The sequence below is a fragment of the Aulonocara sp. 'chitande type north' Nkhata Bay genome, linkage group LG17, assembly GCF_057382095.1.
Source record: "Aulonocara sp. 'chitande type north' Nkhata Bay isolate Kocher_YH1m ecotype deep benthic linkage group LG17, A_spYH_male_GT1.1, whole genome shotgun sequence".
Taxonomy (NCBI): Eukaryota; Metazoa; Chordata; class Actinopteri; order Cichliformes; family Cichlidae; genus Aulonocara; species Aulonocara sp. 'chitande type north' Nkhata Bay.
Window position 1 is genome coordinate 18,125,712 of NC_141360.1, and position 16,815 is coordinate 18,142,526.

A 16,815-nucleotide genomic window follows, 5' to 3' on the forward strand; every position below is an offset into this window, starting at 1 on the left:
CGATGCCCTTTCGTGTAAGTACTTTCTATCTAACATTCATACGCATTCAAACTCCGATGGATGCATCGAAGAGCACACAGACTAAAGCAGATGGGGATCAAACCACCTACTGATAAGTAGGTGATCTGCTCTACCACCTGAGCTACAGCCACCCCAAATAACACACTTTACCACCCAGAACAGTAATAGTGGAGGAATTGAGATGTTCTGGACACAGATGAAGAGGAAACAAAGGAACCCTCAGAGGAAGCGTCAGTCTGAAGTTTCCTTTAAAACCTGAAACTGAAACGAGTTTTTACTATTTTGTTTAATAAACACTTTACAGCTGGTTACATTGGTAAATCGAATAGATTCTGTTTTCTACTCATAGAAAATTACACATGAAAAACTTAAACACATGACTGCACCATCTTTAGTTTTAATCACTGAGTTTGATTCCCTGCAGGGTCAGAGGTCGCGTCCATCCCAGTGAGCTTTGGCCTCTGAAAGTAAATCTGCTGTTTGAGATCTGAAGCTTCTCGCTGTCAAACACCACGTCTTCTTCTTCATGTGCTCGCTGCTTCCTCCCTCAGAGCTTCTCTTTCATCCTCCTCTGTGGATCCGTCCCCGTCCTCCTCTGCTCAGAGGTCAGGAGTCAAGCAAAGCGATCCACGCTCACCTCAGAGTCCCCGTGGGAGCCTCCAGGTCTGGCGCAGACTTCACAGCCACCGCCATCACAAACGCTGGCTCTTCTTCTTCTGCTGCTGTTGCAGGTTTCGTCGTGGCGGCGTCACATTCCTCACGTCAGCGGCACAGCTCGCAACAAAGTGCGACAAGAAAACTTAACAGGGATTTTCTTGTTCGTACCTGTGCTCAGTGTACACGCTGCTCCGAGATCATCTCCAAACACACCGCCTCCAGCAGCAGCGGACCGTTTGAGGCCTCGCCGCCGCCACGTCGCCCCCAACTCTGACTTCATCGAGGCCGCGGCCACGCGCTCCTCTTCCTCACTCGGACTCAGAACAGCAACAAGAACTACAGCTTTTAAAACTGAGAGAGATGTGAGCCTTTCCTTCTGATCAGAATTTAATTTCTGCTTCAAACTCTATCACAACGCGACGAGAGAGCACAAATGTCAGTTTAACCATGGCGTCAGCTTTTGTGTAAAAGCAGCTACTGAAGCCTGATGATGTCAGATATGATGTGCAGTAAAAAATGATTTTCTTTGTCAGAATCATTTTTATAACTTCAGAGGCAGGGCTTTTTGCTTTTTGCCTGGATGATAAAAGAAAACTGTATTTTATTTTTTTATTTATTATCAACTGGGAGTTTAAATATGCAAATATAATAAATCATTTTCAAATCTCGTGTCCACAGGATAGGACAGAGCTGATAGAGTGCCACAGAGCAAACGCCAGATCACAGGTCTGAAACACTCGTCAAACATTAAAAACGAAATGAATTTGTAAATGAATGTGTTTAATGTGTCAGAGTGCCGTAATTTCCTGCTGATAATGAATGTGACGTGCTGTTTCATGCTTAAACCTTATTATTATTCCTGAACAGGTTAATTTTTTGGATATTTCATCAGTTTGTAAACAATATTTTCCTTCATTTTGGAAATCAGTGCAGTTTTTATTTTTAGTAAATAAATATTTGATTTTTTAATGATCACACTATAGTTCATTTCACATACACTAGATGTTTATGATGTACATTATTTACTTTTAAATAATTTCTAATAAAACAAGAATAGAAACAGGGGAGACCAGGTGTGGTTATAACATGGGAAGAGTTGCAGCAGCAGGAGTTGCACCGATTAGGGATGAGACATCAGGGTTCACCCACTTCTATCCCTGATTTTAAATGGGGGTTGTCACAGGCATATGCGGATATTACTGAGAAAACAAGAACAGGAAAATAATTTTTTCACACAGCTGAAGATTAAATATGATATGACTTAGAGTACATTAGTACTTAGTGAAGCACTTGCTAGTTTCAAACCACTATGCTAATACAATTAACTAAACAATGACTGACAGGGGTGGGGTGGATTGTAACATGGAAACATGGACCGAGAGGTGTACCTGCTGATATTTGACTGACTCACTCTTCAGTCAGATCAGTGATGAAGGAACACAATGAGCTGATACTGCAAATCATTGCAAACGCTGACACAACAGCGGCCCAACAATCTTCCCCGTACTGGTTACAGGAGCAGCAATAAAGTTTTCTGTGAAGCACAGGAGAACCAGCCAAGCAGCAGACCCGTGTCATGGACTGACTCCACGTCAGGCAAGATGACAAGGCAGAGAATACTAGCATAGCTGCCTCAGCAACAGAAAAGCTTTTTGTGTCAAGGTACATTAAGTGCTATTCTTTCTTTGTTTCAGGTTCAAAAGACAGACGAGGAAGGAGAAGCAAAAATGCAAGAAAGAATATGTCAGTGAGGAATGAAGGCAAAGAGAAGCAAAAGAAAAAAAAACCTGCCACAGAAGTGTCGAACTCTAACGCTGCTGAGACAACTTGTTATAACATGGCACCGATTTGCACTTCAGGACAACCAACATCCATTTATCATAACTGTGAAAGGGATTAAGAATGTACACACACACACTGGCACTGATTTTTATACACATAATAAAAAAGCTTTCAGACCTAAATGCTTTTCACACGGTAACTGTTCCTTAAGCATTCATACTGTCACGAAAGTTTGTTCTAGTACCGTACACTAATTTACACACAGCGGTGTGTTTGAGTCGTAGTTCAAAACCATGTTCTCTGTTTTTGCTTCTTTTATTTAACAGCTAACGCTGGTAGTGTTGTAACAAAGGAATGCCGCGTATTAACCATGTGAGAATGTGTGTGTGTGAGTGTGAATAAATAAAAGAGAAAAAGACAAACTGCTGAACATGAAAAGAGGATTCTGAGTTTTTTCTCCGCCTGCAGGAATGAGGTGTGGGTGGGGTGGGCTGTTTGTGTGGTGTCAGCTGGAATCCATCATAGAGGAGCAGAAACACTCCGATAATCCTCCCATGTGATTGCAGAACTGATCTCAGGTCTGAGAATCTTGGTAAATCCGGATCAGCGCTCATTAGATCATCTGAGCCGCCGCCGCCTCCTGTGGGAAACTCAGACCTCCAAACGGAGCAGTGGGTGGAGATGGGAGAGGAGGAGGTCTGACCAAACCAATTGAGAAGAATCAAACACACACGCAGCAGTCCAAATACATTCAAAGAAACATCTGCAGCAACATCTGCCTGCTGATGGGGTTCATAACTGGAGAAGTGGAGGTGTGGAGGCATTCACACAAGATGCTTGGACTGAACCATTAGTGCACATGCAGTGGGGAGGCTCATGCAGGCCTGTAACCCAGAGCTGGAGCAGAGGTGGACATGAGTGGGTGGAGACAGCTGGACTCAGACCAGCGCTTCAAAAGCCTCATCAGCTCTGAGGCGGGTGGAGGGCGGAGGGCAATAGCAGAACACGGCATTGAGGAAGATCACGACAACGAGCAGTGGAAGATGCAGACTTTAAATACACAAGGCAAATGAGGGAACAGAGCACAGCTAAACATAGTCTAACTAATAAGACAGGGAAGCCAAACACAACATCCTGCACACAGGCCAGGAGACTATCAAAGTAAAAACCAAGGTAAGAGCGAGGGACAGAGAGAGAGAGCGAGGGATGGAGAGACAGTGTGAGGGGAGGAGAGAAAGACAAACATAAATTACCAGACATGTTGGGCTACACAGTGAAATAACAGGGAAACAGACAACTTAACATGGAGAAAAGACTGAGTTCAAAGAAGGACACTGGGACAGGAAACTAGACACAAGAGGACGGGGAATGAAAAAAGAAAACCTCCGATAACAAGCTGAGATCTGGGGATACAAACAGATATCAAAAGTATAACCAAAACAAGGACCTTCACCTCAGAATATTATATAAACCAAAATCAAAAATCCAAAAGAGAAAAAATCCAGGTACAAAACCCAGGATCATGACAGGTGAGGGCGGAGGGCAAGCGCGGAGCTGGGTGCAGCTCAGGGCTTGGGAGTGGCTTTGTGGTCGTTCTCTGAGCTCAGCATCATCTGAAAGTTGATAAATAAGCTGCTGCTCTGCATTTCCACAGAAACAAACAGGCCTAATGGGATCATGCTGCAGACACGAGGTCAAAGGTCAGAGAGTTGCAGCCAAAACATTTTGTTCTGTTTAGGTTACGAATGAAAAGCTGCTTCACGCTACCACTCCACATCCCACACAGTCCAGAGAGGGAGGAGGCAGAGCCTCCAGAGCATGATGTTTCTGATACTGATCCATCAGCTCTGGCTCACCCGCCTGCAGAGACAGGCCGGAGGTCTGAGACGTGCTGGTGTGCACAGGTGTTCTCAGAGAGATTCACAGGTGAGATGTCCTCACAGAGCTCCAGCATCACAAACACTGTATGTCTCTGAGCCGGCCAGTGTTCGTCTGTCTTTAGCTGACCAATCAGGACATGAACATCTGCAACAATGAAACATCTGGATGACACATCTGGACTGAGCTACTGCTCTCACAGAGGAGCTGAAGGAGTGGGTGGGTGGGGGGACCAGCTAGAAGTGATTTATTCAGACTCACAATGAGCTTCAAACAACAACTACAATCCTCACAATCAGCACACGTCTCTGGACTCTGATTGGCAGCAGCTTAGGATCCAGGGTCACATGTCTTCAGGTGAGCACAGACACAAAGATTAAGCTCAGCAGCTCCATCAGATAACCAATGAAGACATGATTGTAACATGATACACTCACACACACACATACGCAGGAGTGTTTATAGTGAGTCTTTGTCTTCACTCAGTTTAACCTGCAGAAACTCCCGAGGCCTCAAAACTCTTATTGTAATAAAAATAAAAATTATTATTAATTTTGTTATTTTTATTGTTGTTGTTTTTATGTTTTTGCTTTGATGCAGTGTTATCTTTAGTTCTCGTCAGCAGACTCGACGTTTTACTTTTAAATGTGAGTACAGGTTTGATTCCAGTGTGACTCTGCTCCCACCTGCTGGAGCTGCAGATTGTCTGCAGAGAGAAGCAGCCAACGCCCACTCCTGAGCACTCCACAGAGTCATCACACTTCAGTATTTCTCCCGTTATGTCTTCCTGTCTGAGTTTAGTTATTAGTCTTTGAGTGTGTGATGCATAGAAAACACATGCTAAACACAAGCTCACATTCATGCACATATCAGCAAACATCTACACTGACTCTGACTCTGACTACTGATCCTGGATAAGTTACTGGTGACCTGATGAGCCTGCTGGTTGAGCATCAATGAGCGCTGTGTTCTCAGGGGCCAACCAAGCCCGCTGAACTCCGCCCTCTTTAGCTCTAATTGAGGCTCACAGGTGGATCAAAGGTGGATGAGAGGGGGGCAGCTGGAGGGAGATGAAAACATGAATCTGAGAGGGATTGGGGCTACGTGGGGCCCCACACAGCTTTAACCTGCATCAGGTAAGATCACCTGTTCAGGACCTGAAACTGATCCAGATTAAAGCAGATTACCGTCTTCTTCCTGAACAGACTGAAAGCTGGGAGCTGTTTGCTCACTGGAGATTTAACTGTGACAGAAAAGACTTACAGGTTACCTGAAGAACATCATCTGAACGTTAGAGACAGAAAACCTGAATCCTCTACACCCTGAGCCGAACACCAGCAGCTCCTCACACACTTTGCTTCATTCTGCAGATGTTCTTGTGCAGTCCTGAGAAACATCCATCTGAGGTCACAGAGGAGAAGTTGATGGAAATGAGTGCAGATGTTGGAGAAGCATCAGCTTTGCGAATGCATGCTCACGCTTCGCCGCAGGCGTCGAGCTGTTAGCGCCGCAAAGGGATGTGAGAGGAATTTAAAGGCAGAAACAAACGGAGCCAACATTTCATTCTTCTCAGAGTGTCGAGGTCACGTCGAGATGGTTTACTGAGACCTGGAGCAAAGCCCAGAGCTTTTTTATCAGGCTGATCAGATTCAATCAGATTTACTGAAGCAGTAAAATGTGAAGGAAACAGATGTCAAGACAGACAGAGTTTTCTGTGCCAGGCCTGCTCTGCTGTGTTGCTCTCTGACAATCATAGTTACAATAAATGACCAGCAGATCCTGCCAAACTCATCTCTTCACCTTATCTGTACCCTGACTTACTCTAAAAACCAGATAAAAGATAACAAAAAGAGCCAAAAAACAACCCAACAGAGCTCAGGCAGACACTCACCTGTCCTACCTTTGCAAACACTGGAAACTCAAAAAGGGCTCAAACATCCAGGCAACAACTCACTTTGTCTAACTGGAGTAAGCAGAAGGTTTGAAAACAGACGTAACACACAAAATACACCTGTTCCAACCTTGTTTTACAAAATCCCGGACAAACCCCCAAGTCATATAATTCTTATAATGGAGGGGTGAAGCATCAAGGAAGGCAGAATGAAATAAAATAATTATTATAAAAATAACAGTGAATTCTGTATGCCTGTGAAACTGATGTAATAATCAACACAAAATAATAAACAACAAATACATGTGCCCCTATCCTGGGTCATTTGACTCAGCATTTTGAGTTTTAATATATTTTGATGTTTATGGTTTATGTTTAAGTTCATTAGGTTATATAAGTTCATTTTTATTATGCCTAGGTGGCTGTTATTGTTCATTGTTTATTAGATTACCCTAGTGTCTTCACCTGGTGTGTTTACATTTCCCTCGCCCTTTGTGTTTCATGTCTGTGTGTCCAAGCTTGTGTTGTGTCTGTGTCTCATTATGTTTCCTGTTTTATTTCGAAGAGGTCTGGTGTCCCATGTTCATTGTGTTTAGTTTCACTTCCCCTGTGTTGTCATTAGGGATGGGTTTTATCTGATACCGGTGCCAAACCGGTACTTTTGAAACGGTGCCGGTGCTTAAACGGGCTGCTGCTGCCATCATCATCCGTCATCATTTCTGCTACACTGGCAGGGCTAGGGGCCAGGACTCTACTCTTCGGGTTCTTGGGGGATGTTGCTAACACCAGGTCCGATAACAAGCACCACACCCGCAGTAGACGTGCTCGGTGTGAGGTCTTGCAGCAAGCTATCAAATATGGTGCATTTCTCGGTTTTTAAAAAAAACGCTATGTCTTCTCAACACCATCTATTCTGACCATGGTAATTCAAGAGGAGCAGCAATTTTAGCTCTTGATGCATACAAAGCCTTTGATCAGGTTGAGTGGTTTTATATGTTCGAGTCATTACGGAAGTTTGGGTTTGGTGAAATATTTATATCTTGGGTAAAATTAGTATACGCAAATTCAATCTGTTCAGTTCTCACAAATGGAGAGAGGTCGGCGCCATTTCCTTTGCAGCGCTCTGTTCAGCAGGGCTACCCCCTGTCCCCTGCTCTATTTGCTCTGGCATTAGAGCCCCTTGCGATTAAGATAAGAGCACATCCAAAAATACAAGGGCTCTTGGTCGGAGGGGTTGAAACTGTTATTAGTTTGTACGCAGACGATGTACTATTATACCTGCGTAATGCAGAAGAATCTGTACCATCCCTTCTTAATCTGGTCACCTCATTTAGCAAAATTTCAGGATATACAATTAACTGGGTTAAAAGTGAACTTGTGCCTTTATCTAAAACCGGTTTGCCAAGTTTTCTTTGTAATGTTCCATTCAAAATAGTTAACGACCATCTCACATACCTTGGATTAACTGTTCCTAAAGATCCCAAATTAATTTTTAGCTTGAACTTTGCTGAATTCTTATCAACATTAAAGCATAACATCGAGTCATGGAAAATTCTTCCCCTATCTATGGTCGGTCGTATAAATTCCATAAAAATGGTCTCTCTTCCTAGATTTCTGTATCTTTGCCAAAATCTTCCTATTTATCTTACTTCCTCTTTCTTTAAGGAGTTGGACTCAATTATTACTTCTTACATATGAAACAACAAGAATCCTAGGATTTAAAAACTACATCTACAAAAATCCAAATTGGAGGGAGGTCTGAGTTTACCAATATTTAAACATTATTACTGGGCTGCAAATCTAAGAGCCTTGACCTTCTGGCAACAGACATCCCCAGTTCTTGGTGATTTCAACATCCCCTTTTGGGTTAAAATGGAGGCTGACATTGTAAGGGACTCCTCTCTAAAGGCCCTGCTTTTCTCAAAAGTAGGGAGGGCTGAGAGTCTTAAGAAACTGGGGTTTGTTCTGAAACAATCTGTGCAGATTTTAAACCAAATTAGAGGTTTTTTTGAACTGCCAAACTCCTCTGTGCAGGCACCAATATGTGATAACCATGCCTTTTTGCCTCCTTGGGATGATAAATCCTACTATGTTTGGAAGGAGAAGGGTTTAATCAAATTCAAAGATCTTTATATAGATGGAAAATTTGCATCATTTAATCAGTTTAAGCAAAAGTTCGATTTACCGCATTCACATTTTTACTGTTACCTACAAGTCATTTTATGCAATCCAATATGAAGAATTACCAAGATATTCCACACGAACATAACCTTTTTAAGGTGTACCTGAGCCCTCCTTACTCCAAACATTTGATTTCTACAATTGTACATTTGTTTGAAGTGCACTTCAATGCTCCAGCATTGAAGTGCAGACTACGAGGATAAGAGATGCTTGGAGGGAGGAATTGGGCATGGAAATATCAGAGTCAATGTAGGACAAATGCCTATCAAAAATTCATTCCTGCTCTGTTAACAGCAGACATCAATTAATACAATTTAAAATTGTCCATCGGCTACATTATTCCAAGGTTCGGATACACAAAATTTATCCTTCAACTTCCCCCATATGTGACAGATGTAAAACATCAGAGAGCACATTGGCTCACGCTTTCTGGCATTGCCCCTCATTGATCAATTTTTGGTCCAAAATATTTAATTGGTACTCTAAAGCTTATGGGATTTCCATCTCACCCAATCCAGAAATTGCAGTTTTTGGCTGTGTACGTTCCAGAACTATCCCTGCGACTGTGCGGGTGCCAATCGACCTTGGAATGATGATTGCGAAAAGACTTTTTCTAAAGGAATGGAAGTCTGCTGCTCCTCCCTCCTTCAGTGTCTGGCTCAATGACATGTTATCAGTCATTCAGCTGGAAAAAGTTTGATACCTACAAACACCTGCAGCAAATGTTTTCTCAAAATCCTGGACTCCGTTTTGTACTCACCTTGAGAAAGCTCACGTTGTATAAACATGTACCATGGCACTGCAATTTCCCTGTTTATTACATATTCATGACATTTAATTCATTATGGATACTGGTAGTTTCTAATTTTAATGTTTTCTTTCTTTTTCTTTTGTCTTTCTCTATAGATTATTATTATTGTGCTATTTCTTGCCCTATCATCTCAGCGCCTGAGCTGTATTTGTTTGTTGATGGGGTTTTCTATGCTGAAAAAATTAAAATAAAATATTGGGAAAAAAAACGCTATGCTACGCCAGGTGTTTCATCAGATTCGAGGTGTTACCTCCTTTGCACAGTATCACCTTAAAGCACTTGTTGCAGGCTGCTGAGTTTGCATCTTTTGCTGTGAAGTACAGCCAGACTTTTGACTGCTTCGCCTTGAGCATGTTTAATCCGTAGCTCTGCTCTAAAAGAACGTACGTACCTGGGCCTGCCTACTATCCTGGGAAAGGTAAAATGATTGGCTAGAATCCAAAGTGTATGACAACTCAGGAAAAAAGCACCGAAATGTGCGCTGCTTTTCGGTCTGGTTACTACCGCTTATGTCAGAACATACTGGTACCCATCCCTAGTTGTCATTATGTTCATTCCAGTCAGCTGTTTCCCCATCTGTTTCCACTTCCCCTGATAACCTCCTGTGTGCATTTAGTGTGTGTGTTTTCATTCATTCCTCATCTGATCGTCTGCTGTCATGCCATGTTCCCAGGTCTACATGCCAAGTTGTTGCGTTTAAGGTTTTTCATATCAGGGTTTCCTGTTTATGTTCAGAGTTGTTTAATGTTTAGCCTTAGTTCACCCAGTTTAGGTTAGTGTTTAGTTTTGCCTTTGCCCCTTGTTTGGTATTTTTAAAACCAGCCTTTAACAAACGGCTCGTGTTCAGTAAATATCAAGTTTGTCTCCACGCTTTGTGTTCTCTGCACTTGGGTCCACCTCCTCACTCCACAGTCTGCTTCAGCCAGACTGTGGCAAAACGTTGCTGTAATTGGACCAGAATTTGTGCATTTTGCTGTAAATGATGAACATCCTGATAACAAAGCTCTCTGAAATTTCCTGATTGGTTGTTTCCATTTCCATCAACGGCATCGAAGAGCTTGCTGCTGTGTTTCTCACCATTTAGCTTTCAGGGATTATTCAATCAAACTATCACAGAGTGGGAAGCCAGGTGGGAATTAGGCCTTATTGTTATCGTCTGGATTTTTCAGGGTAACGTAACATTTCGGGGCTCTTCCGGGATTCTGAAACAGGAAGTCCTCTGTGTCCTCTGTTAGCTTCATCTTTGGTGACTAACGTGACGAGAGCAGCTTCAGCAGACCTGATCAGACTGATGATATAACCAATGTTCCCTCTAATTTTTCATGTGTCTGAGCGAACACACAAACTCCCTGAGCGGTCCCTTGAAGCACTGTGAGCAACAGCAGGCGTGTGCACTGTGGTCACACCAGCATCGAATCCATCCAAGTTACATGGTTTATTAAAATAATCAAATTACAGCATTTACATTTATGTTAGACTACTTTTAATTAACTGCTTTAGCCCACTTACAATGAAAATATTAAAAAAAATCTTGTTCATGACCTTTGTAGTATGTTAACACTATTGGAAGTAAGACAGAAAGAGTTGAGCGTGCATGGGCAGAAATGTTGAGAGCGCAAGCAACACATTGCTGACACATTGCGAGCGAGCGCAAATGCAAAACCTGAGCGAGAGGGGCTGCTATTGTGTGTGTGTATGGATAATAGCAAACACTGAAATACATTTTTTGCACGCAGCAATGAAGTTTGTTCACTCAAATTTAGCTTTTCTTTACGGTGGCCGTGAGAGGCCAAATGGACTGCAACTTCAGAAAACACTTGCAAAAAGAAAAATGCTGCAAAAAGAAAAAAACACCTCCAAAAAGAAAAATGGTGCAAAAAGAAAAATGGTGCAAAAAGAAAAACGCTGCAAAAGCACACACAACACAACGGAAATGTTTCTGGGGACACAATAAGCGGACGGACCAGTTGCACGAACCAAAACATGCTAACAAGTGCACTGGGACAGGGAGACACTTCAAAGAAGTGGAAGCGGAGCGGCCAAAGAGTAAACTTTCAAAAGTAAGTTCTGAATATTATGTCACTTATTTATGTGCACATGTTTAATAATGAAGAACATTAAAACATTGCTGTTGGCCACATGCCGGCAAAGTTATGTGACATTAGCGATGTTTGTACTTTGGGTTAACTTTGTTTTAAAGCCTTTACTTTATATGCCGTTCAATAGTTGACCTTAATCCTACAGAGAATGTGATGATTCTATGGATAATTAAAGTCAGTCATATATCCACAAACACAACAGGCTGAAAGTCAGTGATGCTGCTCGGTTTGCAGTCCTGAATATCATGGCACAAGCAGGATTCACTGCACTGTTAATGTTAGCTATGTTATATTGCTGCCTCTGTTCGGTGGTGTCGAGCCAAACGGACTTTAACGTGTGTTTGAACGAGCTGATGGTTCACTCGTTAAGCTGGAAGAAAGATGCTTTAATCACAGGAGTCACACATGTGTCCACTGTACCATCTGGGAACTCTTCTTGTTTAGCACTTGTAATAACACAAACACTAAATCCTCCTGTTTGTAGCAGTGTATACACCTGAGACTGTCACCTGTCTGTCTGTCCTGCACTCTCTCTCTGTTTCTTTCTCTCTGATTGTGTAATAAAAGTATGAACATGTGTTTATAAGTTACACTTGTGTTTGAATCCTGCAGCTTATCACACATTTAATTTCCATGTGTGACAACTGCAAATGTCCAGAGTGAGGACAGACTGAGGGACCCACTGCTGCACATCATCTGTGAGGCTTTGCACCCCTGATGATCCACCAGGACAAACTCAGCAGTGTGTGAGGAAGAGGAGAAGGAAGAGCCAGCAGCAGCTGACAGATGGAGAGAATAGACAGACTGTTCCCTGTTTGTGAAGGACTGCTAGGACAGTTTAAAATAACTAATTGTCTGTCCTGAATCAGTCTTATTAGGTAATGTCCAAATAATATTATCATTCCAGTGTTTTCAGTGTGGGAGAAAGTACTCAGGGCCTTAAAGTTACACACTATGAAAGGCAGCAACGACTTTAATGTTCAGAAACCTAAAGTATGTATCAGCAGCAGAATGGAGCTAAAAATAAATGTTTGTTCCAGTTCTATGAAGCTTTGAGTATTTTGGATTAGTAGCAGAGGTGGGACCAAGTCATTGTTTTGCAAGTCTCAAGTAAGTCTCAAGTCTTTATCCTCAAGTCTCAAGTCAAGTCTCAAGTAATGTCAGGCAAGTCAGAGTCGAGTCTCAAGTCACTGGTGTAAAAGTCCGAGTCAAGTCACAAGTCTGAAACTTTGAATTTCAAGTCCTTTCGAGTCTTTAAAAAAAAATAATGAAAAAATAATGTTGCAGTTATATGCTAAATGTAAATATTAGACCATGTAATTTTAAAATCTGTGTTTTTCTCAACACATGACAAAATAGTGAACTTAGAAAATATACACAAATTGTGAAATTGCACCTCTTTAAAATGCAGCTCAATTAAACCTAGCTCCAAGAATAATTTTCACCGACAGTTCTGAGATAAGCTGCATGTTATTCTTGGATGCGGTTGTAGGACCAGCTTTAAAATCGCATGACAAAAATATCATACACATTAAAAATAACTGTATCACCAACGTAGCCTGGACAACATTTACTACTTAGATGAAGTCAGCTATCTCATCTTACCATATTTATATGCATATTTATAATCATACGGTTCTTGGAGTGAGTGCATACACTCATGAAGTTTAGTAACTTCAGGTCACTGCAACAAGCCCAGGTACAGTTTACCGACGGATGGGTGCAGGACCTTGAAATGCACCGTGTAGAACGAAAGACCATCGTACGTATCATAAGTTTACCAGTCTCACAAACTGTCGTCATAAATACACATTCCTTAACCGTTTATTAATAGGACCTTTGAGCTCAACGGTAATTAATTAGCAGTGGAAATAATTTCTGGTAGCATCACAGAAATGTAGCAGTGACAATAATACTGTATGCTGTAATCATACTGGGCAATTAGTGATACAAAAAACCTGTTTTATCCTGTGAATAAAAGTATATGTTTTTGTCAATGTACCATAATAACAGAAGCGAAACGCAATATTGTGTCAGGACAATTCACTATTTATGCACAATAAATAAAGGAGCATAGCGCGACCATTTCTGTTCAGCGCCAGACTTGCTTGTAACCTATATCACTAATTATGTTATGAAAATGACGTATTAACTACTAAAAAACACTGACCTTCGTGTAAATGCTTGGAGCAGACTAACCTGTGAGCTGGAGTGTTCTGGGACGTTATATTTGATCTTTGAATGGCTGCAATCCGGGCCATCCGTCGCGTCTTTGTTACTTCGGAAACATGGCTTGAACAATTTCTCTTCAACGTCGTAATCCGATAACAACCGATCTCTTTACCCGTCGGCTTCCCGTGGCTGTCATGCGACCGGCTATTGCAGTTAATAATACAACAGCTTCTTGACATTTTTGTGTTTCTTTTTATCGCTGTATAACTGATTTTAATTGAAAGCCTGCGTGCACTAGTACCGCTTGCCACGAGTTCCCAGAATCCTTTGCGGTTCTACCCGTGAATGACGTCACATTTTCAATCTCTATATAATATGCATGTTAAATTTTATATTTGGGGTAAAATATCAAGTCTTTTCAAGTAAACCGGTTCAAGTCCAATTCAAGTCCCAAGTCATTGGTGTAAAAGTCCAAGTCAAGTCACAAGTCTTAGAACATTTTTTCAAGTCAAGTCTAAAGTCATAAAATTAATGACTCGAGTCTGACTCGAGTCCAAGTCATGTGACTCGAGTCCACACCTCTGATTAGTAGCACTGCAGTGTTTGTTGCATCATATTGCTGTAATTGTTTATATGCTTTATATATTCTGAGGTAAGTTGATCTATAGTGTTACACCATATTCTATAATGATGTTATGTGTTTGTAGACTTTCTGCCCAGTTTGACCCATTTAGCAGAAGTCAGCCTGTTTAAGGCTCTGATATCTATTCTGTATGACTTAAAGCAGTTATGACATGATCTGATTTTCTCACCCAATAAAGGAATATTTCATATATCAGTCTACTCTTCATTTTATCAGAAACAGTTATCACAGCTTGTACATTTTCTTTTTACACATATATGTAAGCATTGAGCCAAATTTAGTAATGCCAACATATTAAAAGAACAATATTTGTCTCTTATATATAATACATCTATCCGGTTGTTCAGTGATGACGTGACGAATCCTACTTCCGGGTCTAAAGTAGTTTGCGTTTAATATGGCTTTTGTGTTGTTAACATGTTTAATGCTTTGTATTTTCTTCTATTTAATCTCAAAAAGCTCCTAAAACAGTCAGTGATCATTGTTGACCTCCCTCGGCTTTTATTACCGCTAATCATTTATTTAAGCTCAGTTTTTAAAACCTTAGGATGTAACTACAGCCCAGCCCATGCAGCAGTATATGAATGACTAACCTCGTATTGTGGATGGATTATCTCAGTTGTTCTCCTGGCTGAAGTTTGGTCCTTTTACAGCATCCTGCCATGTGATTACATTTGTTCCTGACCACCGAGAACACTCACGTTAACTTTTATCGAGTGGAAAAAAAGTTAGCTTGTTTATATTATGCTAACATAGCTGTGTCGCTAGCGGTCACGTAGCACATCATTATATACCACCTAGCCAAACTTCAGTCACTGCTTTTTAGTTTTCTGTCTTCATTTATGCTGGAAGTGATAACAGAGCTGTACGTTTTAATTTGTTTCCAAAACCCCGCAGTCAGGACATGCTATATTGTATTTAGATAGAAGCTAGCAAGCTAACTTCCTGCTAACTTCTAACTCCGTTAAATGTCCTAAATTCCGTTTTCATGGATGCCTGGATGTTAAACTCAATTGTTACACCTGGTAGAGCAGAACGCTGATCATTTTATTAAAGATGAAAGACTTTAGACAGTTTTTCAACTCTCAGTAATGCCATAGTGATCATTTGATATATGGACCTGCAGCGAAGTTTAGGTCCAGACACGGCTAGTGACATCAGACTGAACAACCAGATAGATACACTGTCACAGATACTTGTCTTTAAGTGAAGATTTAAGGTGATAGGAAATATAAATAAATGCAACTTGAATCTTTACTGAAGCTCAGTGTTTGGCACAGAGTTCATGTTCACTGCTGTAATAACTAATAATGATTAATATAATATTGGCCATATTATATTTACATTACCAAAGTGAGATGACTTTAGTCTCATGAACAACATTAGCTAATTGTTATTTACTAGCTAATCTTAAATGACTGTTCAGTAGAGAAATGAAGCCCAAAAATCATGTTTTACAGTCCTGTGGTCTCAGCCTCAGATACTTATCAAATCACACAAAGCTCATGTAGAAACAGATGTACAAAATATGTTCTCCTTCATTTCTGTCAAACAAAGCTGTATGAAACATTTCCATGGAGAATTTTTCTTTTTGCAGCATTTTTCTTTTTGCAAGTGTTTTTCTTTTTGCAGCATTTTTCTTCTTGCAAGTGTTTTTCTTTTTGTAGCATTTTTCTTTTTGCAGCATTTTTCTTTTTGCAAGTGTTTTCTGAAGTTGCAGTCCGTTTGGCCTCTCAGGGCCACCGTATTTCTTCGCTGAAAAATAGATTTCTCCTCAAACACTTGCAACTGCAGTTTTTTTTTTACATGCAATTTTTTTTATGTCCGCTCAATTTTTTTTTAACGTGCGCTCAGAATAGTGGCACAAAAATAACGCCATACAAAACCACCGTCACTCCTAAAACTTCCTCCCGTTTCTTAACAACTAATTGCCATGTTTTGATTGGTTGACATGGTACATTTTTCGACCAATGGGAAAGGCTTGTGGGTGTTGGTTTCATTTTTGCTCACAGGCGGAGAGTGCTTTCGAGCGTTTTCCTTATAAAATGCCGTTTTTACCGTTCATTCCCACAGTAAATATAAACAACGATAGTATTCAGGAAGAAAAACAAACACTGCATATTTTTTTAATCACAACTCTGGTTTTACCTGGCCTATCAACACAATTTAAAAACTGGTATAAAGTCCACACTTTTTCCGTCAATTGTTCCGTCTGTCCTGCTCACATCTCCAATGGTTGTCCACGTTGTTAACGTGGCTTCACTCCACATCAGCCACGGCGCTTTGCCAGCTAAAACACCGGTGTCGGCACATAAGGACGCTGTCATAGCCTGTCAACGACGTTGATTAGCTGCGTATATACGTGAATGTGAATCGCGTGATTGGCTGGACTATGGGATAAGAGAATGGTTCTAATCCTATACGGGAGCAGCCAGTCACTTACTGACTAACACTGCAAAACAGAATTGTTAACGTATTTACATTAATTTCAATTCAGGTTAGAATTTCTTTTTTGTGCGCAACGCAGATTTTTCCTGCGCAGAGACCGTGCCAGCAGTGCGCAATTGCGCACGCGCGCAGCTTAGAGGGAACATTGGATATAACTGATGCCTTCAACCTCATTGAAACAGCAAAATACAAACTTAAAGGAGACTTTGTGTTTGAAGAAATGAATGTCACA

At 41.1% G+C, this 16,815-nt stretch overlaps 1 protein-coding gene across 1 annotated transcript in view; it reads right to left on the bottom strand.

Annotated features, from left to right (window-relative positions):
* cped1 (cadherin-like and PC-esterase domain containing 1) overlaps positions 1 to 16,815 on the bottom strand; it is a 29,670-nt gene that overhangs the window by 2,886 nt on the left and 9,969 nt on the right. The window lies entirely within an intron of this gene.